Source organism: Drosophila yakuba, chromosome 2L (assembly GCF_016746365.2).
Source record: "Drosophila yakuba strain Tai18E2 chromosome 2L, Prin_Dyak_Tai18E2_2.1, whole genome shotgun sequence".
NCBI classification, from domain to species: Eukaryota; Metazoa; Arthropoda; class Insecta; order Diptera; family Drosophilidae; genus Drosophila; species Drosophila yakuba.
Genome location: NC_052527.2, coordinates 27,594,726 through 27,618,071, shown reverse-complemented (window position 1 = coordinate 27,618,071; position 23,346 = coordinate 27,594,726). Strand labels below are relative to the sequence as shown.

At 41.6% G+C, this 23,346-nt stretch overlaps 1 long non-coding RNA gene across 1 annotated transcript; it reads left to right on the top strand.

Moving 5' to 3' along the window:
- Window positions 1-46: 46 nt before the first annotated feature.
- LOC120320859 lies at window positions 47-20,927 on the top strand. Its single transcript, XR_005560433.1, has 6 exons — window positions 47-564; window positions 629-841; window positions 4,639-5,422; window positions 5,487-5,699; window positions 11,217-13,116; window positions 19,532-20,927. It is a non-coding gene; the product is annotated as an uncharacterized LOC120320859 (long non-coding RNA).
- Window positions 20,928-23,346: the final 2,419 nt, after the last annotated feature.

Sequence of the window (23,346 nt, the reverse complement as noted above, 5' to 3'; positions counted from 1 at the left end):
GTATCGAACTGTGCATAGAGGTCCTCCATTGGAGGAGAGCGAGAGGAGAGCGCGAGCAGCGGTGCTTGCGAGCCGTGGAGGAGCTTTGAGTACAAGCATTGGCCGCTTACACTGCCGCTCAACTGTTTGCGCCCTTCTGGCGTGAACATTGTCCTCCCCCTTGCGTAGGCAAAGGTATCCCTGGCCGGCTAGACAGCAGGATCGGCCTCTTCATTCCGTGCACGCTCCAGAAACGGTCCATCCGAACACCAAGGAAACCGAGGTCGGCTAATTGACCGATGCCTCAATCCTCCGCAGCCTTGCGAACATGGGTCAATTGACAGACCTGGACACATCGAACGAGAAGGGATCCGATACAACCGTGGTGGAGAGTCCCACAGCAGATGTCCGGGAAGCTTCTGCAGATAAACCTCCACCACAGTAAGGCAGATTCCGCTGCTCTTCAACTCCATCTGGCTGAAGATGGAGTCACCATAGTCCTAATCCAGGAACCTTGAACAGTGGGAGGAAAGGTTTCAGGCTTAGGGACTAAGGAATATAAGCTTCTAACAGCTCCCAGCGAAGGTAAAGTAAGGGCCTGCATTTCGGTCAAAAAGCACCTTAGCATTTTTCTGCTTCATAATTACAGCGATGCAGATAACACGGCAGTCACCGTGGAGAGTCAGCCATCTCCGTTACGAGTGCTGTCATCGTACATGACCTATGAAAGGCAAGAACCGGTGGATGAGCTGGTAAGAAGACTGGTGCAAGACAGCGTAAAGCAGAACATAGGCCTCTTATGTTCGCTGCGACGCAAACGCCCATCACACAAAATGGGAAAGTACAAACACAAACGACCGCGGTGAGTCTCTCTTCAACTTTATTATACCCGTTACTCGTAGAGTAAAAGGGTATACTAGATTCGTTGAAAAGTATGTAACAGGCAGAAGGAAGCGTTTCCGACCATATAAAGTATATATATTCTTGATCAGGATCAATAGCCGAGTCGATCTGGCCATGTCCGTCTGTGCGTCCGTATGAACGTCGAGATCTCAGGAACTACAAAAGCTAGAAAGTTGAGATTAAGCATACAGACTCCAGAGACATCGAAGCAGCGCAAGTTTGTCAATTCATGTTGCCATGTTATTTTTGTATTAGTCTTGTAAGTTTTTATCGATTTGCCAAAATCTTTTTGCCACGCCCGCTCTAACGCCCACAAACCGCCCAAAGGTGCCACGCCCACACTTTTGAAAAATGTTTTGATATTTTTTCATTTTTGTATTAGTCTTGTAATTTTCTATCGATTTGCCAAAAAACTTTTGGCCACGCCCACTCTAACGCCCACAAACGGCCAAAAACTGTCAGTGTTGAAGACCTCCTTCGCACTTTCACTAGCTGAGTAACGGGTATCAGATAGTCGGGGAATTTTACTATAGCGTTCTCTCTTGTTTTTAGTATAAATCTCTTCATATGTAATAGAGGTAATGACCCCACCTTTATCATTAAGAACCGAAAAGAGGTAATAGACCTAACTCTCGTCTCTAAACCACTATTAGAGACAGTAACTCACTGAAGGGTGCTAGATAAGCACATTTTCTCGGACCACAGGTACACAGAAACGACCCTTACAATCAATCCCTCAAAACCAGAAATTTTCACAAACCCAAGGAAAACAGACTGGCAAAAACACAAAAGTATTTTAAGGGAAAAAATCCCAACGGATCCCCCTCCATACCCCCAAACAATCTCTAGTCTAAACGAACTAGTATCAATCTTCACAGAAACCTGCAACTATGCACTAAAAAAGGCCTGCCCCAACAGAAAGCCCAAAAGAAAAAGAAAACCTCCCTGGTGGTCAGCAGAACTGTCCCCCCTCCGAATAGACTGCAGAACTCTTTTTAACAGGGCCAAGGCAGGAAATGAGGAGGCCCTGTGGACCGCCTACAAGAGAGCCCTTGCGAAATACAAGAAAGCCATCAGGAAAGAAAAGCGATCCTCATGGCATTCCTTCTGCTCAGAAATTGAAAACACAACTGAAGCAGCCAGACTAAGAAAAATACTATCCAAATCGGTCACAACCCTAGGCTACCTTAAAAGAGCAGATGGCTCCTGGACCAGCACGATTGAGGAATCTCTGGAGATACTTCTAGACACTCACTTCCCAGGAAACAGCCAAAACGCTCTCACCCCCCAAAAAACAAACGCCACACTGGCAAGTATCGAACTGTGCATAGAGGTCCTCCATTGGGCCATACATAGCTTTAAACCATACAAATCTGCAGGTACAGACAAAATCATACCCGCACAAATCCAGCGTGCAGGAAATATAGCCATAAACTGGGTTCTTGACATTTTTAAACGGTTCCTACTTCTGGGACACCTATCAAAATCGTGGCAAGAGTCCCTTATAGTCTTCATCCCCAAAGCTGGGAAACCATCACACACGACCCCCAAAGATTTCAGACCAATCAGTCTGTCATCCTTCCTACTAAAGACCCTTGAAAGAATCATCGGCCTGCATCTGAGATCAACTCTCAACCCTAGTCTTAGCACAGATACGCAACACGCCTACAAGAAAGGGAAATCGACAGAGACAGCACTACACTCTCTCGTCTCTAAGATAGAAAAAATCAATGTCCCAAAAGGAATATGCACTGGTATAACATACCAGTCCCATAACATACCTAGTCCCACCCATCCTCAACAATCAAAGACTTTCCTTCAGTAACAGCGCAAGGGCGTAATACTTGCCTGGGCGTAATACTTGACAGGAAACTAAACTGGAACTTGAACCTCACAGACAGATACAAAAAAGCTTCAATAGCACTCCTCACGTGCAAGAAAGCAATGACGCTCAAATGGGGCATGACACCCTAAATAGTAAACTGGATATATACGGCCATTGTCAGACCAATACTACTGTACGGAGTCGTGGTATGGGGCCGGCTCTGAAAAAGAAATCAAGCTTAAAAATTCTAGCAAAAATGCAAAGAGCTGCGGCACTCTGCATCAGCAGTGCTTTACGCACCACCCCAAACGAAGCCCTAAATGCCATACTCAACCTCCCAAACCCAGAACTAGCTGGCATGGAACAGGCCACAGTAGCGGCAATCAGGCTTAGAGATACCAAACAGTGGAACTCACAAGAAGCGGGTCACTCATATATCCTAAAAAACATTCAAATAGTCCCCTCCAGGACAGACTACTGCACTCCTACGGAGTACATACAAACACCTTTCAACACAATCATCCCAGAGAGGGATGATTGGAACACAAATACCTTGCCCCCAGAATGCTATATGCTTCTATACGGATGGGTCAAAACTACAGAACAGATTAGGAGGAGGAGTTTACTCCGAACAACTAGGCCTACGCATCTCGTTTTGACTCTCCGATCATTGCAGAGTCTTCCAAGCTGATGTAGCAGCAATAAGGGAGGCCCTAAAACATTTGAAAGCACTAAGCCCGGAAAGCTCACACGTAAACATTTTCAGTGATAGCCAAGCAGCTATCAAATCAATTGGCTCAATCTCAAGACACTCAAAAACAGTATTGAATTGCCGCTCATCTTTACACGAGATGACACAACAATTCGTAATCTGCCAGAAGATTAAATGCCCCGTATAATGATTTCTGCCCTAGCTGTAGGGACGAAGAAATGGAAGAAACAGTAGAGCATCTACTATGCCAATGTCCAGCACTGCAAGTGAAAAGACTTGCTCAATTGGGAAGCAGATTCCTGATAGACACGTCCGACCTGTCCGACACCGATCCACATCGGATACAAAAATTCGCCAGCGCCTCTGGCTGGGGAAACTGCTATCTTCACACGAACCTCTGCGGGCTAAAGGGGAAAACATACACGGTATCACATACACGGTAACCTAACCTAACCTAAGCTCACTTGTTTTAACCGATAGCGTAATTGCGGCTAAGGCCTTTTGATCTTTTAGTGTGTAATTGGCGTCTTCTAATTTTTCTTCCGAAATCACTAACCACAGTTCTTGAAGCACCAATACACTTTTCATCTGCACACACCACGAGTCATAATTGGACTCACCCAATTTGTCTATATTATACGTAAGACTCATTTTACGTTTCTTTTATTTTATTTAGTTTAACGATCAATACACACAAAAATAATCGGCTTCTCTCAACATATGAGAATTATCTCGGACAGGTTCCAAATTAACTTCTTTTCTGCTAAGGGTCCTGGGCCCATAACCTATTGGATTTTGATAGAACCAAGTGCGCCGCAGAATAAGTAGAACAGAAGAAGGAAAGCTTTATTCAACTGCTATTTATATACACTTATAAGTATGACATTAAGCTCTTATACTAGGGTTGACCAAAGTAGTTAAGTAGTTATGTATTGCATATTTCAACAAAAATAACTCTTCAGCGGCGATGCAAAGATAAGAGCCCTCAGAACAACGTTTGTAGTCGTAAATAGCCAACAATTTTTTTTTGACGTGCGCATCGTTGTCCGGCGATAAATTTGATACTCCCCGTTGAAAACAATTATAGTCAACTTCTCATAATCTTTGTATGCTAGCCTTTAATTTTTACCTTACACATGGCACTAGTCAACAATTTATTAATTAATAAAGTTATGCTATTAATTTAACTACAACAAAATTAGTATGTAAACATTTCCAGTCTGTAAAGTCGTGGGATGGTTCAAAGGCGGCATCAAGATAATCGCCTGTGACGATGAACGCTCTGCGGAGCTATACAAAGCCGCATTAAAAGAGTTGGGGGAGGTGTATGAGGGCGCCGGACTTGTTGCGCTGAGCTGGTCCGACGTACCTTGCCGACCCCGGGCAAGCATCTGGATCCCGGCATCCATCAAGGCGCCGGACCAGATCCTTACCATGCTGCAGCGCTGCAACCCGCACCTTCCCACCTCGGACTGGCGAGTGGTGAAGGTCGACGAATTGGAGGGACCAACAAACCAGGCCATCCTTATTCTAAACAACGAGTCCCTAGCTCCCATTGAGGCCGCTCACGGGGAGCTAAACTTCGGGTTTAGCTCAGTGACCGTAAAGGTCTGCAAATCAGACTCCGCCAAGGAGGATTAGGAAGGCAGTGGAGGAGTGATCGAGGAGATCGCCTCCGAGATCGAGGCATCGGAAACCGAGGTCGGCTACTCGACCGATGCCTCAATCCTCCGCAGCCTTGCGAACATGGGTCAATTGACAGACCTGGACACATCGAACGAGAAGGGAGCCGATACAACCGTGGTGGAGAGGCCCACAGCAGATGTCCGGGAGGCTTCTGCAGATAAACCTCCACCACAGTAAGGCAGATTCCGCTGCTCTTCAACTCCATCTGGCTGAAGATGGAGTCACCATAGTCCTAATCCAGGAACCTTGAACAGTGGGAGGAAAGGTTTCAGGCTTAGGGACTAAGGAATATAAGCTTCTAACAGCTCCCAGCGAAGGTAAAGTAAGGGCCTGCATTTCGGTCAAAAAGCACCTTAGCATTTTTCTGCTTCATAATTACAGCGATGCAGATAACACGGCAGTCACCGTGGAGAGTCAGCCATCTCCGTTACGAGTGCTGTCATCGTACATGACCTATGAAAGGCAAGAACCGGTGGATGAGCTGGTAAGAAGACTGGTGCAAGACAGCGAAAAGCAGAACATAGGCCTCTTATGTTCGCTGCGACGCAAACGCCCATCACACAAAATGGGAAAGTACAAACACAAACGACCGCGGTGAGTCTCTCTTCAACTTTATTATACCCGTTACTCGTAGTGTAAAAGGGTATACTAGATTCGTTGAAAAATATGTAACAGGCAGAAGGAAGCGTTTCCGACCATATAAAGTATATATATTCTTGATCAGGATCAATAGCCGAGTCGATCTGGCCATGTCCGTCTGTCCGTCCGCATGAACGTCGAGATCTCAGGAACTACAAAAGCTAGAAAGTTGAGATTAAGCATACAGACTCCAGAGACATCGAAGCAGCGCAAGTTTGTCAATTCATGTTGCCATGTTATTTTTGTATTAGTCTTGTAAGTTTTTATCGATTTGCCAAAATCTTTTTGCCACGCCCGCTCTAACGCCCACAAACCGCCCAAAGGTGCCACGCCCACACTTTTGAAAAATGTTTTGATATTTTTTCATTTTTGTATTAGTCTTGTAATTTTCTATCGATTTGCCAAAAAACTTTTTGCCACGCCCACTCTAACGCCCACAAACGGCCAAAAACTGTCAGTGTTGAAGACCTCCTTCGCACTTTCACTAGCTGAGTAACGGGTATCAGATAGTCGGGGAATTCTACTATAGCGTTCTCTCTTGTTTTTAGTATAAATCTCTTCATAAGTAATAGAGGTAATGACCCCACCTTTATCATTAAGAACCGAAAAGAGGTAATAGACCTAACTCTCGTCTCTAAACCACTATTAGAGACAGTAACTCACTGAAGGGTGCCAGATAAGCACATTTTCTCGGACCACAGGTACATAGAAACGACCCTTACAATCAATCCCTCAAAACCAGCAATTTTCACAAACCCAAGGAAAACAGACTGGCAAAAACACAAAAGTATTTTAAGGGAAAAAATCCCAACGGATCCCCCTCCATGCCCCCAAACAATCTCTAGTCTACACGAACTAGTTTCAATCTTCACAGAAGCCTGCAACTATTCACTAAAAAAGGCCTGCCCCAACAGCAAGCCCAAAAGAAAAAGAAAACCTCCGTGGTGGTCAGCAGAACTGTCCCCCCTCCGAATAGACTTCAGAACCCTTTTTAACAGGGCCAAGGCAGGAAATGAGGAGGCCCTGTGGACCGCCTACAAGAGAGCCCTTGCGAAATACAAAAAAGCCATCAGGAAAGCAAAGCGATCCTCGTGGCATTCCTTCTGCTCAGAAATTGAAAACACAACTGAAGCAGCCAGACTAAGAAAAATACTATCCAAATCGGCCACAACCCTAGGCTACCTTAAAAGAGCAGATGGCTCCTGGACCAGCACGATTGAGGAATCTCTGGAGATACTTCTAGACACTCACTTCCCAGGAAACAGCCAAAACGCTCTCACCCCCCAAAAAACAAACTCCACACTGGCAAGTATCGAACTGTGCATAGAGGTCCTCCATTGGGCCATACATAGCTTTAAACCATACAAATCTGCAGGTACAGACAAAATCATACCCTCACAAATCCAGCGTGCAGGAAATATAGCCATAAACTGGGTTCTTGACATCTTTAAACGGTTCCTACTTCTGGGACACCTACCAAAATTGTGGCTACAGTCCCGTATAGTCTTCATCCCCAAAGCTGGGAAAACATCACACACCCCAAAGATTTCAGACCAATCAGTCTGTCATCCTTCCTACTAAAGACCCTTGAAAGAATCATCGGCCTGCATCTGAGATCAACTCTCAACCCTAGTCTTAGCACAGATACGCAACACGCCTACAAGAAAGGGAAATCGACAGAGACAGCACTACACTCTCTCGTCTCTAAGATAGAAAAAATCAATGTCCCAAAAGGAATATGCACTGGTATAACATACCAGTCCCATAACATACCTAGTCCCACCCATCCTCAACAATCAAAGACTTTCCTTCAGTAACAGCGCAAGGGCGTAATACTTGCCTGGGCGTAATACTTGACAGGAAACTAAACTGGAACTTGAACCTCACAGACAGATACAAAAAAGCTTCAATAGCACTCCTCACGTGCAAGAAAGCAATGACGCTCAAATGGGGCATGACACCCTAAATAGTAAACTGGATATATACGGCCATTGTCAGACCAATACTACTGTACGGAGTCGTGGTATGGTGGCCGGCTATGAAAAAGAAATCAAGCTTAAAAATTCTAGCAAAAATGCAAAGAGCTGCGGCACTCTGCATCAGCAGTGCTTTACGCACCACCCCAAACGAAGCCCTAAATGCCATACTCAACCTCCCAAGCCCAGAACTAGCTGGCATGGAACAGGCCACAGTAGCGGCAATCAGGCTTAGGTTCCAAACAGTGGAACCCACAAGAAGCGGGTCACTCATGTATCCTAAAAAACATTCAAATAGTCCCCTCCAGGACAGACTACTGCACTCCTACGGAGTACATACAAACACCCCAGAGAGGGATGATTGGAACTCACAAATACCTTGCCCCCAGAATGCTATATGCTTCTATACGGATGGGTCAAAACTACAGAACAAATTAGGAGGAGGAGTTTACTCCGAACAACTAGGCCTACGCATCTCGTTTTGACTCTCCGATCATTGCAGAGTCTTCCAAGCTGATGTAGCATCAATAAGGGAGGCCCTAAAACATTTGAAAGCACTAAGCCCGGAAAGCTCACACGTAAACATTTTCAGTGATAGCCAAGCAGCTATCAAATCAATTGGCTCAATCTCAAGCCACTCAAAAACAGTATTGAATTGCCGCTCATCTTTACACGAGATGACACAACAATTCGTAATCTGCCAGAAGATTAAATGCCCCGTATAATGATTTCTGCCCTAGCTGTAGGGACGAAGAAATGGAAGAAACAGTAGAGCATCTACTATGCCAATGTCCAGCACTGCAAGTGAAAAGACTTGCTCAATTGGGAAGCAGATTCCTGATAGACACGTCCGACCTGTCCGACACCGATCCACATCGGATACAAAAATTCGCCAGCGCCTCTGGCTGGGGAAACTGCTATCTTCACACGAACCTCTGCGGGCTAAAGGGGAAAACATACACGGTATCACATACACGGTAACCTAACCTAACCTAAGCTCACTTGTTTTAACCGATAGCGTAATTGCGGCTAAGGCCTTTTGACCTTTTAGTTTGTAATTGGCGTCTTCTAATTTTTCTTCCGAAATCACTAACCACAGTTCTTGATGCACCAATACACTTTTCATCTGCACACACCACGAGTCATAATTGGACTCACCAAATTTGTCTATATTATACGTAAGACTCATTTTACGTTTCTTTTATTTTATTTAGTTTAACGATCAATACACACAAAAATAATCGGCTTCTCTCAACATATGAGAATTATCTCGGACAGGTTCCAAATTAACTTCTTTTCTGCTAAGGGTCCTGGGCCCATAACCTATTGGATTTTGATAGAACCAAGTGCGCCGCAGAATAAGTAGAACAGAAGAAGGAAAGCTTTATTCAACTGCTATTTATATACACTTATAAGTATGACATTAAGCTCTTATACTAGGGTTGACCAAAGTAGTTAAGTAGTTATGTATTGCATATTTCAACAAAAATAACTCTTCAGCGGCGATGCAAAGATAAGAGCCCTCAGATCAACGTTTGTAGTCGTAAATAGCCAACAATTTTTTTTGACGTGCGCATCGTTGTCCGGCGATAAATTCGATACTCCCCGTTGAAAACAATTATAGTCAACTTCTCATAATCTTTGTATGCTAGCCTTTAATTTTTGCCTTACACATGGCACTAGTCAACAATTTATTAATTAATAAAGTTATGCTATTAAATTAACTACAACAAAATTAGTATGTAAACATTTTCAAAAGGGGTGGTGCTGACGCAGAGGTGCTCAGAATACAAGCACGCCGACATAGCAGAATTGGCCCCCAACGAAAGGATTTGTCGTATTCATTAAGGTATAATGTTATTAGGCTCAACGAAATAGATTTCTGTACTAGGAGATTAGGGCACCTAAAATGACATAACGTCCGCCTTTTAATGTCATAACTAATTTGAAGATTTATAGAATATTGGACTAAGTAAAGTCAGCGCGCGCTTATTAATTCTTGTACTATTTAGCATAAATTAAAGTCTGTAATGGATATTTGTGAACTGGCTTGGGATAGTATAAAGCCTCGGCTGGAGAGGGAATCGGGGTTCGTGCACTATGCTGCGCTCTGCGCTCAGCTCGCCGGTATTGGGGTCGGGGTTTTCCTATCCCTATAATCTCCTGTGCCTTCCATCCGTACAAAAAAGATAAGTGCACTTGACAGAAACTACTCTAATTCAAATAGCAACGAAACAACAACAAAAAAAAATGTGAATTTAGCGAATTCCCCATAAAACGGAGTAAGCAATAACAGAGAGCTAGGTGACCGCGTTGGGTTGGGAGTGATCGAGATGTTAGTGATCACCCGTTCCTCTATACCCTCCCTACCTTTGGAAATGTGTGGAACCTGGTGTACATTTCCCCTAGATTAAATTAATTCATCGCATTAATCTCGATATTTCATTGGCATTATGTAGTAGGACAAATTATTATTTATTTACAAAATCATTTTTATCAACTCCAATATAGCTCAAACATAACCAAAGATATTTATATTAATCTTAATTCGTTCACTAAGCATAGTTCTAAATCTATTAATGGTATTTGTCTCTTAGTATTTACATGATTTATTTATATTTCTTAGTTTATTGTTTTAGGTTTTATTTTTAGATGCCTTTTGTTTAAAAGAGTGTTTTAAATATGTATCATTTTATTCTTCCTAAAAATTCCGACCTTTACTCTAGAAATTTTACCAAGTTACCATACTATTTTAGTTTTTAATCACCTAAATTTATTTATTTATTTATTACCGCATTGTTGTCGCCAAGAAGATCGTTAGGCCCAATGAACTGCTACATGGCTGTAAATTAAGGGTTAATCAAGTATGGGTAGGTGTGAATGTATGTATGGGTAGATGTATGTATGTAGAAAAGAGTAACTTATTATTTAATTGCTAGAGTAAGAATCATATTTTTAATCAATTGTAATTAATCATCATCAATCAAAATTAATCTTCATTTCAATAGTTTTCTTCAATCGGTTTCAATCTCCATCGTTGTTCAATTATTCTTCTTCAATTTCTTTCAGTCTTCAGCTTCAATTACTGTTAAATTTTATCATCCATTCTTTGTTTCAATTTCTATTTCAATTTCATTTTCTATTTCACTTCCTACTTCTAATAACTTCTGCTTAACCTAATTTTAAGATGTATATATGTTGTTTAATATTTCTAACGCATGTCTAGTATTGAGTTTAAACTAATATTTATCAAATAATAGATTAATTCAAATTCTTATTAATTTATACGGCTCCGGCCGTAGGCAGCAGCAACTTTACTTCGTTTTATTTCACTTTATTCTTTTCTCTCTCTCTGGTTCCTTGGTCAGTGCATGGGGCACCCTAAATCAGCGACATATTCGTACTCACGGCGATTTTCTCTTCTCTACTTCTAATAACTTCTTTATCTGCTTACTCCACGTGTTCTGGCTTTATCTTCCTTGTCTCTACTTTGCAGATCAGGCCTTCGCGCCGTTTACGTGCGATCCACAGATAAGAACTTTTGGCAGCTTGCGGTTCCTGTCGGCAGCGCCTATGCCTAAATGCACATAGGTATGCATATGTGTGTAGCCGCAGCGCCTGTACTTATGCCTGCACGTGTGTATATGCGTGTACACCGCGTGTCTTGGAGGTACGTGGGCGTGCTATAGTGCTAGCCGACAATACCTTTATTCTGCCTGGAAACTACACTATGCACTCCGTAAAAATCAGCAATCAAAGAGCTGCGATTTCCATGCTCTTTACGCACTTCTGTACGCCCTCGAAACTTGGTTCCACTGTCTTATTCTTAGCCGTGTTCGTATAAGTTTTTTTATAACTTTTAATACACTTAGTTGGCCACTTGATAATTTTAAGACTGCACGTGGGTTTTTTTCTCACTTTTATTGTCTGTTCTTTTCACAAGTTACGTCTGTCGTCTCGGAGTAGAAAATCAGAATGATCGCGTGTTCGCTGTACCTTTTGTCAAAGGCGCGAGCCTAGCGAGCTTTAACGGGACCTTTCCAGGCTATGAGAGCGACGACTAAGGTGCGAAAGGGACAACTAGAACTAACAGCTTCTGTCTTTGAGAGTTGTTGTGAGCTTTCAATTAACCCTAGTATGCCGAAAAGTGGTCTCGTCTAGATTTGTACCGATGATAATAATTTTGGTTTAATTTTTTTTCTCTGCCTATTTTCTGGTACACTGGCCGCTACAAGTCCCCAACTTCTGCAACCGAAAACTCGCGTAAATGGTTCAGAATAGGGGTATGACTTTGAGTTCACTTTTGTGTTTCATCCTTTTAAAATCGTAGGTCCTTTGTGTTGTCATTAGAATTTTTTATTTTTGTAATTACTTAAATCAAAAATATGGGAGATTTATTTGTTATAACATCAAACAACTAGGTGCCGATTGACGTTTTTTTGTAATTAACGTAAATTTATTTTGTGGGTGGCTCACGCTTTCAACGTATTAGGCCAAGTAGGCAGGTCGCTTAAAAGGCTCCAGTCTTTAAGGCTTTCCATGACTAATTTTGGGCGAGGGACGACTTTAGTTTCTTTGGGTCACGCTGCCGACGTACTAGGCCAAGTAGCCAGGTCGTTTGTAAGGATCGTGGCTAGGGAAATATAAAAACTGTTGTGGATTCCGAACGTATAGGTCAAGCTACCGCGGGTGGTGGATTCCGAACGTATCGGTTAAATAGCAGCAAGTTGTAGAGTCCGCAATTATAATTCAAACAGCACTTTTTTCCGACTATTGGCGGAAGGGGTTTTCGGACATACACTTTCTTAGGTGGACCAGTTCACATATGGAACCATCGTAAAATCCCCCCAGGAAAAGGTGGGCCAGTTCACATATGGAACCTCGTAAAAGCTCACCAGGAATAAAAAAGAGGGCCATTTCACGTACGGAACCACGTAAAATCTCCCCAGGAAAAGGTGGGCCAGTTTACGTACGGAACCTAGTAAAAGTTCCCTAAGCAGTGGAAGACGGAAGCATTTTGGCGGGATGTAAACAAGAAGAAAGCCGTGCAAAGCGAAATGCAAGTACGGGAGACACGCCCCGACTATGTGAGGCACTTAATCAAGAGAGTCTTGAAAATTTCGAAAACCAGCCGAAGGAGATGGGCAAAACAATGGATGAAGCAGCCGGAGGGATGGATTTACTACTAGGACCTCCTAGGGGTCGCTCCAGCATGCTTCCTCGTTACCTGGCAAGTTCGGAAGACCGGTCGGATGCTGCCGATGGGCGGGAAAAAGAACTGATGGATTTAGTGAGACAAAGTGGAGATACGCAATTGGAAATGGGTGCTCAAATGAACGCTCTAAAGAAGAAAGTGGCTAACGCGTCGAGATCTCATCGCTCCGTATTAAAGTTGGGTAAGTTTGACGGAACACTGTTTCCGTGTTTTTCTCTATATTTTTATAAATGTTCTCCAATCTTATTGTTCTGTGCCAATTTTATTTTTATTCGATTAGTAAATATATGTATAATTTTGTAATAATAATAAATATATGTTTGTATGTGTTATCTGCATTATCTTCACATATATTGTGTGCTAAACATTGCATATTAATAGTGGTCAGGGCTTGTAGGACCTCCTGGAGTTTATGAAGGCGATCCGATGTGTCATTTGCCCAATCTGCGTCGACGTAGCCATGAAAGGGTTTACCTGTTGCGTGATAATGAAGCTTGAAGTCCGAGGTGCCTTCAAATACCTTAGTATACGCTTGGCAGCAACTTCATGCTCCTTATGTGGGTTCACATTTCCTTGAGCCACTTTGAAACTGAATGCATTATATCTGGCCTGGTTGTAATTGGCATATACAGGTGTGGTCCTATAAGTGATTAATAGTCCTTCTCGTTAATAGGCTTGCAGTTAGGATCAGTACACTTAACTTGTTAACTTGCCTCCAAAGGCGTTGCTACAGATTTGCAATCTGACATGCCCCAGATGTGTAGCATACTATCGATATATTTCTTGTGACTTATGGATATGGCGCCGGTTTCACCTCCTCGCTCAACTTCGAAATGAAATGATTACGTACTCTGTTATCTACTACTTTAAAATCTTAAGCAATTGATTCTTTTATGACAATCAAATCCTTTTTACGTGAGCTTGCAATGAGAAGATCGTCGAAATATACTGCAACTATGTTTATATTGTCGTCCTCATTGCGTGTGTAAGCACACGCCTCGCTGGCACAGGGAACAAAATGCAGTTTTCGCAAGACTGCATCAAGCTTGGTGTTCCACTCTCTACCGCTCTGTTTTAGCCCTTAAAGTGACTTCTTCGGTCTGTAAACTCTTCCATGATGTTTATTAGCAAATCCATCGGGTTACTTCATATAAATTTCTTCGCTCAACTCGCTATTCAAATAAGCTTTCGATACATCCATCTGATGTAGAAACAAATTATGCTCAACAGCCAGAGATATAATAAGTTTCACAGATGAATACCTGAATATCTGGTGAAAACCTTTCATAATAATCGATACCTTATTGTTGTGCACATCCTTTAGCCACCAACCTCGATTTAAATCACGTCACATTGCCATCTTTATCTCTTTTGATGCCCAAAACCCATTTACTACCAATGGCTTTTTTACCTTCTGGTGAGTCCTGTGTCCCATGTCTGATTAGACTCGAGAGCGTCAGTCTCCTTCTGAATTGATGCTACCCGCTCTTGGCTCATTACAGACTGTATCGCTTCAGCAAACGCTCCAGGAACCTTGACCTCTTGAACTTTCATCATGTTCAACACGTTATATTGTTTTCGTGGATGCCCGGGCTTGCCCGTTTTTATCATCTGAGGACGGCCAGGTCCACGAATTTCCCGTTCTTCTGTATCATCGCTCTTATCACTCTCGTAAAAATCAGAACTATCAGCTTCATCAACCTCACAGCCAATTTGATCTTCCTCGAGCACCTCAGCACTATCTTTATCTCTACTCTCGATTACCTTGCTAGATCCAGAGCACATCAATCTGTAGTCCTTCGCTGTCGTTGAGTACCCTATCATCGTGCATTTAATGCCTTTTGCCTTCAACTTTCCTACAAGTTTTTTGTTTAATGCAATCGCTTTGCATCCAAAATTTTCAAATGTGAAACTTTTTACCTGTCCTCAGTTCGAATGGTGTTAAACTCTTTAATGACCATGTCTCCGATCTGTTGCGTTAGTATACCGCAGTCTTTACTGCCTCCCCACTCTCATTCACTCGTAAATGTATAAGCACATTCCTTGCCATTTTCACGAGTGTCCGGTTAGCGCGCTCAGCAGCTCCGTTTTCCTGCAGGGTGTACCGTTTCGGGTGTAAATACCGTTTTCGGTATTTCCACAACATTTCTGCAACATTTTTCTGCCTATGTCCGCAACATTTTTGATTGACTTTAAGCCATTGACAATATTGTCACTAGCCATCTTTTTTAGGCTTGCCATATTCAAATGACCATAACGATAATGCCACTTCCACAATTCGTCATTTGCACACAAGTACATGCACCGATTGTTCGAATTATCAATAACAAAAGAATTTCCAGCCTTTCTTGCCTGTAGCACATCTTCATTTTGACCGTTCCTTATTTAAATACTTTGCTTTTTAAAAATAACTTCTTACCCTTTTTCAACGGCTTTCAATACCGATATTAAATTACTTTGCAAGTCTTTTACATAAAGCATATTTTTAACATAAATTAACGGAACCATTTTTTATTTTAACGACCACCGTACCGACGCCAACCGAATGTCGATAAAACGTCATATTTGTTAACATTTGCAAGCATAGTAAACGACTTCTCTTTTGCAGATGTTTTTGCAAAGTTCTTTTTCGTCTGAACTCAATCTTTATCTATCGCCCTCTTCAATGATTTTCACTTTTAAATCACAGAGTCGGTAACTGTTCGCGCGTTTCGATCACTACCACAAAGTTATCGAATTTTTTTTCCAAACCTGACAATAGAAAAATAGTGAGAAGGGCTTCAGAAACCCCAATTCAATTCCTTTCAGCTTTTTAACTATATCCACAAAATCATTTATGTAATTTTGTACGCACAAATTTTCCGACAAACTCAACGGAAGTTATTTCCTGAATACGGTAATTTTTATGGCGGAGTCACTACCACAAAATTATCGAATTTTTTTTCCAAACCTGACAACAGAAAAATAGTGAGAAGGGCTTCAGAAATGTACATATCAATTTCTTTCAGCTTTTCAACTATATCCACAAAATCATTTATGTAATTTTGTGAGTGTGTGAGCTGAGGAGTTGTGGGTGTAGAATGGATATGTTACTATATATATATATCGAAAACGCTTCCTTCTGCATGTTACATACTTTTCAACGAATCTAGTATACCCTTTTACTCTACGAGTAACGGGTAGAATAAGCTTCCTTCTGCCTGTTACACCCGTTCATCCGGGCGGACGGACAGGCGGCCAGATCGAGTCGGCTATTGATCCTGATCAAGAATATATGATATATATATATACATATATTTATATATATATATATATATATATACACGGACATGCCCAGATCAACTCGGCTATTGATCCTGATCAATATATATATACACATATATATATTAAAGACTCTCCTTCGCACTTTTACTAGCTGAGTAACGGGTATCAGGTAGTCGGGGAACTCGACTATAGCGTTCTCCCTTGTTTTTCGATTCGACCGCCTTCAAGACCTGGGATACATTTAGAGACCGCAGTCTATGTTCTTCCGCGCCTGGCCGGAAATCTGCCTTCGTATCCAATCCCACATGATCTTCTTAAGGATATTCCGGACATCCCCCTTGCGGACCCCAAGTTCTTTGAGAGACCCCCGGAGGGTGTCTGCCTTCTCCACTCGAGTTATCTGCGTCTCACAAAATTCTAGAGTCTGATTCGTTTTGCGAACAAAATTTCGTAAAAACCACCAGAAGGGACCATCGTAGCATGTATGTTGTGACGCTCCCCTTGCGCCACCCCGAGCACAAGGGTTCCGAGCTAGCATCTTCACGATCCTTTGCTCTGGCTCAGTTCCTCCGCAACGAGCAGCGACTGAAAAGGGATCCCTTACTCAAAGCCCAGTATGACGCTGTGATCCAAGAATACCTAGACTTAGGTCACATGGCCGAGGTTTCTATGACGAGCAGTTCCGCCACGTACTATCTTCCACATCATGCCGTTTTCAATCCCGAAAATACAACCACTAAAGTGCGGGTAGTTTTCAATGCTTTTGGCCCTTCCGCAAACGGGACCAGTCTGAATGACATTAACGTGGGACCGGTCATACAGTGCGACCTAACTATTCAAATCCTAAAGTGGCGATACTTTCAGGCTTTGTTTGAGAACAACTTGACGTCGACTGAGATTGCGACAGCCGAGCGTCTTCAAATTTCCGTCGCGCAACGCAGGCAATTCACCCTTGAGATTGGCTGTTTAAGCCAAAAGCGGCCGGTGCCTACATCCAGTCCTATTCAAAACTTCAACCCGTCTCTCGATTCTCAAGGGCTCATGAGAGCTTGCGGCCGGGTTACAGCTTCCGTTCTTCTCCAATATGACGAACGGCATCCGGTAATCCTTCCGTACAGCTGTCATCTGTTTCGACTCCTCGTCCATGCAAGGTATGCGTCATTCACAAAAAGAAGTTGCAAGCTCAGCAAGCTGGGATGGTTACCCAAGGAACGGGCGTCCTTCTCGCGTCCCTTCACCCATACCGGTATGGACCATGCCGTACCCTTTGACGTCCATAACTACACCGGACGAGCCTGCCTCATTAGGAAAGGGTATGTGTTGGAATTTGTGTGCTTCTCCACCAAGGCAATCCATCTAGAGCCGACGTCCGACCTCACGACTAAAAATTTCTTGCTGCTTTCTCCCGTTTTGTATCCCGAAGAGGATGCCCCGTCAAGTTCAATCGGATAATGGAGGGGCTGTCACGGGTGCATATAGTCACCAGCAGCTGCTTTGGGAATTAATTCCTCCGGGGGCCCCCCACACGGGAGGCTTGTGGGAGGCCGACGTCAAGAGTTTCAAGACTCTGTTCTACATGTCTACGGCCACGCGTAACTACACATTCGAAGAGCTGTCCACAATTTTGGCTAGGATCGAAGCGTGCTTGAATTCGCGTCCACTCGCGCCAATGTCCGAAGACCCCGCGGACCTGTTGGCACTTACGCCTGGACATTTTCTTGTTGGAGGGCCCCTTCTCGCAACGGTTGAACCCGAGATAAAGGGGGATACAACGTCCATCATAAAGCGCTGACAACACCTGAAGGCTCTCCTTCAGCAATTTCGTCTGCGATGGAAGGAAGAGTACCTTAAAGAACTCCATAAGCGAAACAAGTGTCGAGTCCCTACTAGGGACCTTTGTGTCAGGGATATGGTTGTTGTCAAGGAAGACAACCTTCCGTCCATTGAGTGGCGATTAGCAAAGGTTGTCCTTCTTACGATGGAAGCAGCCGGCTGCATTCAATAATCAGTAGCCTGTCCACTCCAATGTTCCCATGTTTTCCGCCGCCTGTCCGAGCGCAGCCTCGGCTCCGTCGCTGTCGTCCCTGTTACAGCGACAATGGATTAACCTGCTACCGACTGCACTGGTGCGGATTATTATGTTTATGTTAATGTGAGGAAGCGATACAGTGGCCGCTTCTGGGCACAGAGCTTTCGCTCTCGTCAGCGCTCGCCCCTCTTTTCCGCACTTTCGCTCACTTTCATCCGAGTTCGCTCTCTGCGGTCGGACGCCGAGCCCACTTTAGCGAAGTAAAGCGGGTAAGAGCGTCGCTCTAGTTTAAGCTCGAATTTAGTCACATGAATGCAACTGAATAAAGCAGAACTTACAAAACAAATACTTAAAACAGGGTTCTCACTAATGTAGGAGGCTAATAAAAGGCGTTCGTTCTCTCTTCTTGTCACAAACGAAGTGGTCTTTATTCTCTCGTTCCGTTCCTTCTTAGCCTTTCACATGTATGTATTAGTGTGTCGGTTGCACACACAGTAGTGTCCGCAAGCACGATTAGCACATTCGAGTACGCGAGACGCGCATATTGTACTTAAACTAAGAGTATGTATATCTAGGACTATATGTACAATGACTGTGTGTATGTATACGGTTGTGTGGCTGCTTGCTACACTAAGTATCTTCTTAAACATATTATCTGCATTCTTAGTCCAAATCAAACTTAAATTTAGCCTTTTTTTGTAAACTCAGTTAAAGCTCTAGCTTTCCGTGTTATAAACTTTCTGAAATAGCCCGTCAGGCCCAAAAAACTTTCTATTTGTTTTATAGTTTAAGGCATCTAGAACTTGGATTTTCTCAGGTGAGGGGTAAATTTTGCTATTTTCTGTAACACGGCCTAGAATTTTTTTCATTTTGAGCTTTCAAAAACTGATATTGGCCTCGGTGTGACACAAACAACGTATATTTTCTGCTGAAATCAGAAACTGGTACAAGGAAAATTCCGGTTTTTAAATAAATTGTACTGAATATTTTTGCCTATTGCAGTCGGTCCAGTTGATCCTTAATAAGCGGCCTTGTGAACTTGCGCTGTGTGTATGTCTCTGTAGTTTGCTTGCTAAGACTTAACATTCTAGCTTTTTTTCCCTCTCAAATCAGAATTGTATTTTTAGTAGTTTTAGTTTTCTTGTAGTCGAGATCCCTACGGTATCAAATTAGAACAAAATTAAAGCTTTCCAGCTTCGGCTTGCCAACATCACAATAAAAATCTTCCCGTATAATATTAAATATACTGCCCGTGTCTCTTTAGAAATATGTCAGTACTGATTTCATGTCCTTTTCACCACAGGTGTACCATTTCACCCTTTTTTCCGCGTCATTGGTTACATTTAGATTTTTTCTGTATTTTCCTTTCACACTGTTCTCGTTGTGGGTTTAGTTGTCTTTATCACTCTGATTTTCCTTTGCAATCACTGGTTCAAAACACTTTAGTTTTTTTTTAATTGACATGAGTCAATTTCGCACCACATTATATTGTTTTGTTTACACTATCTTCGTTAATTTCGTCAATTTATTACTGTATGGAAGAGTTTGGAGACTCTGAACCTGGAGAAAGAGAGTTGGGTGACTCTGAACCTGGAGAAAGAGAGTGTGGAGAGTCTGAACCTGTAGAGAGAGAGTTTAGAGAGACAGAAGGTTTGAAGGAGATATCCGGAGATTGGAGACTAGAAGGATAAACCGTTAAAGGAGGCCTATATAAGCCGGCTGAACGCTGGAAGCTGGAGAAGTCAAGGAGAACGAGTACACAAGTCAACAACGCGAAGAAACGAAGTCAGCAGCGTTGCTAGAGCTGTCAGACAGGAACAAAATCGCTACGACAAGACGTTCGGGAGCATTCCACAGCCGGGGCCGAACCAAGAAGGGTACCGAACAGGCGACAGAAATTGTGGTGTAGACCCGGTCAACTCTGTCGGAGACCGCGTACTTGAACCCGGCGATAGCCTGCTGTGTCCGTGCGATCCGAGCAGACGTGGTACCGTCGCCAACAGTCCGAGCTTATTTTAGCTTATTGCTGTTCCACCAGGCGTTTGTCTTGGGGCTGCCGTGAGTTCGCGTACGACGACAATTCTCAGCCCAAGTGACGGGCACCCAACGACACGGTCCGCACCACTCAGGACGACGAGAGCGGCGAGATAGCAGAGCGAGGCCGCTGAGCAGACCATCCAGCAGTCTGCAAGTGTCGTTACTGGTAAGCGGGTGATCACGTTTTAACATATATATTGTAGGACGAACAAACAAAATATACTGAGCTAGCCGCACGTATTCCGTAGCGAGCAGACTTATAATCTCAGTTCCTTACAAAATGACAAAATGCTCTGAGTTATGTTATGCTAAAAAATGTCGAACTTTCCAATGGAAATGTTAGATTGCACCTGGCAACACTAAATGTTGGTCAGAAATATATATAGCAGCCCTCGTACGGCCAATGTGGCCAATAATGTTAAGTTAGTCGACCATACAGAAGATATTCAGACACTGTGGTTTTAACAATAATAACAGTCGCTCAGTTTATATTACCACTATATTTTAAGCATAATAAAATTATTAAGAAGCGTTATATAAGCAGAGCGAATAACTTGGATAAAACCTAAAAACATATGAAAATAAATTTATTTTTGTTAAAGAACAAATAAAAGATATATTAGATATCATGAATTAATAATGAAAAAACAACAATAAAAAAAAAATATATATAATAAACTTTTTTGGTGATAGATTTAATGAAAAAAAATATATTTTCCTTTTTATAATCTTTATTTGAATAAGTTTCACCAGAGGTCAGTTAAGAACTAATTTACAAAGGTATTCTTTCGGCCCAGCAAACCTTTTACAGAGGATTAACATAAGCCTTTTAAGTTCTACTTAGCTTTATATGTCAAGCTTAACAGATCATTAAGCTCGTTACCGTTAAGCGGTTCGTATCTTGGGGGAATGTTATTTATGAGGCTTTTGGAGAGTGAAGCTTTCCAAAAGATCGGCTTTAGCTTTTTTATATGAAGAGTGAATATGTCGTATGAAGAAATGAATATGTCACTCCCCCACCTTTTAGATATTAGCTTGTCCTCAAGCGATTATTTCTGGATATAAGTGTGGTACTGGATTTGCAATTTCAGCTATTTCTGTTTTTGTCTCTGTTTCTTGTTCGATATTTTTGTTAGTGGTTTTACTTGGTTTTAGGTAAGAGATAATAATTTTGTGTGGCGCTGTTTTACATTTCATATAAAAGTAAAATATGTAAATTAAAACTAAAACAGATATGAAGATTATTAGTATGTTTCTGTAAATTGTGTTACTCTTATTGTTTAACAAAATCATTTCCTTAATTTCTATGTGTGACATTGGTTCGATTTTTGTTACATTGTGTTCAGTAAATATTACATTTGTGTATTGTTGAATACTATTAGATATTGTAATTTGTTTTAATTCTGCTGTGCAGTTGGATATTTTTATAATTTTATTATTTTCAATATAAATCTCTTGACCGTTACAATTGTGATAAAGTTTTTCTCTGGTCATATTCCAGGTTATAAGTATATTTGGTTTAATGTATTGAATATAGGATTGTTTACGATATTTTTGAAAAGTACAAGTTGGTGTTTCGTGTTTTATTATGTTAGCTATGCAATGGTCTTTGACAATATTCTTTGTTAGTGTATTTAGAACGTAGTTGTTATGTGAGTAGAATTTGCCTTCAATATTTTCCTTAATAATTTGGCTATTATTGTCGGGGTAAGGTGCAATGATGAAAGTTGGTCGTTCAATTGAATTCATAGGAATGTGGGACATTAGGAATATTTCATTAGTAGGTACGTTATACCAAGCGGAAGTTTTTATGTTTATCAGATTTTTGTAATTAATGTTGCCAATATTTTCATGTTTTAGTAGTTTAGGATTAAATATTCCTAGTCGTGTTAGTTGTGAACCCATTTCAATGTCTTCGATATATTCGGTAAAATGTTCAATATTAAATATTAATAGATTCAATTTTTGTTCCTTTTTCAAAGAATTGGACTGGTTATTAATTATTTCTATGCCATTATTGAGACTGTCAATAACGTGGTTTAGAGTGCTGACCTGTACTGTGTCTTGTGATAGAGTCGAAATTTGTTGTTCAATATGTTGTCTGTCGTCTTCGTCTAGTGTGCCAAAAAGATATCTTAATGTGGAACCTACAAAGTTAGCCAGTCCTCGTTTGTTTCGTTTTGAAATGCGTATGCCATTTATTTCTCTTTCCATTTTCTCGGTTAAATATTTAATTTGTGTGACATTTTTAAATTCTTGACATTGTTTAATTATACTATTAAATGTTTCTTCAACTTCTGTAATATTTATGGTGAGACAGTGATGCATAAAGGTGATGGGGATTTGTATTGTTCCAGATTCAAACAAGATAAATCCTTGATTGTTTTCTATTGGGTTGATTTCGATTGTTCCTGCTGTAGTTTGTGTCGCAATACAAGTTATTATGGTGATTATGAGTCCGATGATTGGGAGGTGTCGGTTTGCTGCAAGTATTTGCTGTCGTTAACTTTCTTTTTCTTTTTAAATTTGCTTTTGTAATGAATAACGTTTTGACCTCTATTATATTCGTTATAATGTTTTTCGTCTAATTGTTCTATTCTGCCTGTTTTTCTAAAGGGATTCTTTGATTTTGCGCGTGTTAAGGGTGCTTGTCTAAATTTTGTGTCGATTTCGAAATCCTGTCGTTTTTTGTTAAGATTTTTGATTTTCATTTCTTTAATCATCTGGGTATCATAAGTAGGTGTATCTGCGTAAAGAAGGATGTTAGCCGGTATCTGTCCGGTTGTGTTATGTTTAGTCTTGTGATTGTATATGTATAAAATTGTTTCCATTCGTGTTTCTTTATTTTCTCTATTGTTTTCAGTATTGATAATTCTGATTTTTTCATTTATGGTTTTATGAAGGCGTTCTATGTCTGCTATTCCTGTTTTACTTGTGGTAATATCTATTTGTATGTCTTCGTTGTTTAGCCAAGTTTTTAAAGAAGTGCTTATAAACGCGGAGTCCTTGTCTGCTTTAATTTTCTGTGGTTTTCCCATGTCGTTAAAAATTCTAGTAAGGGCTCGTTTCGCCTCTAACCAA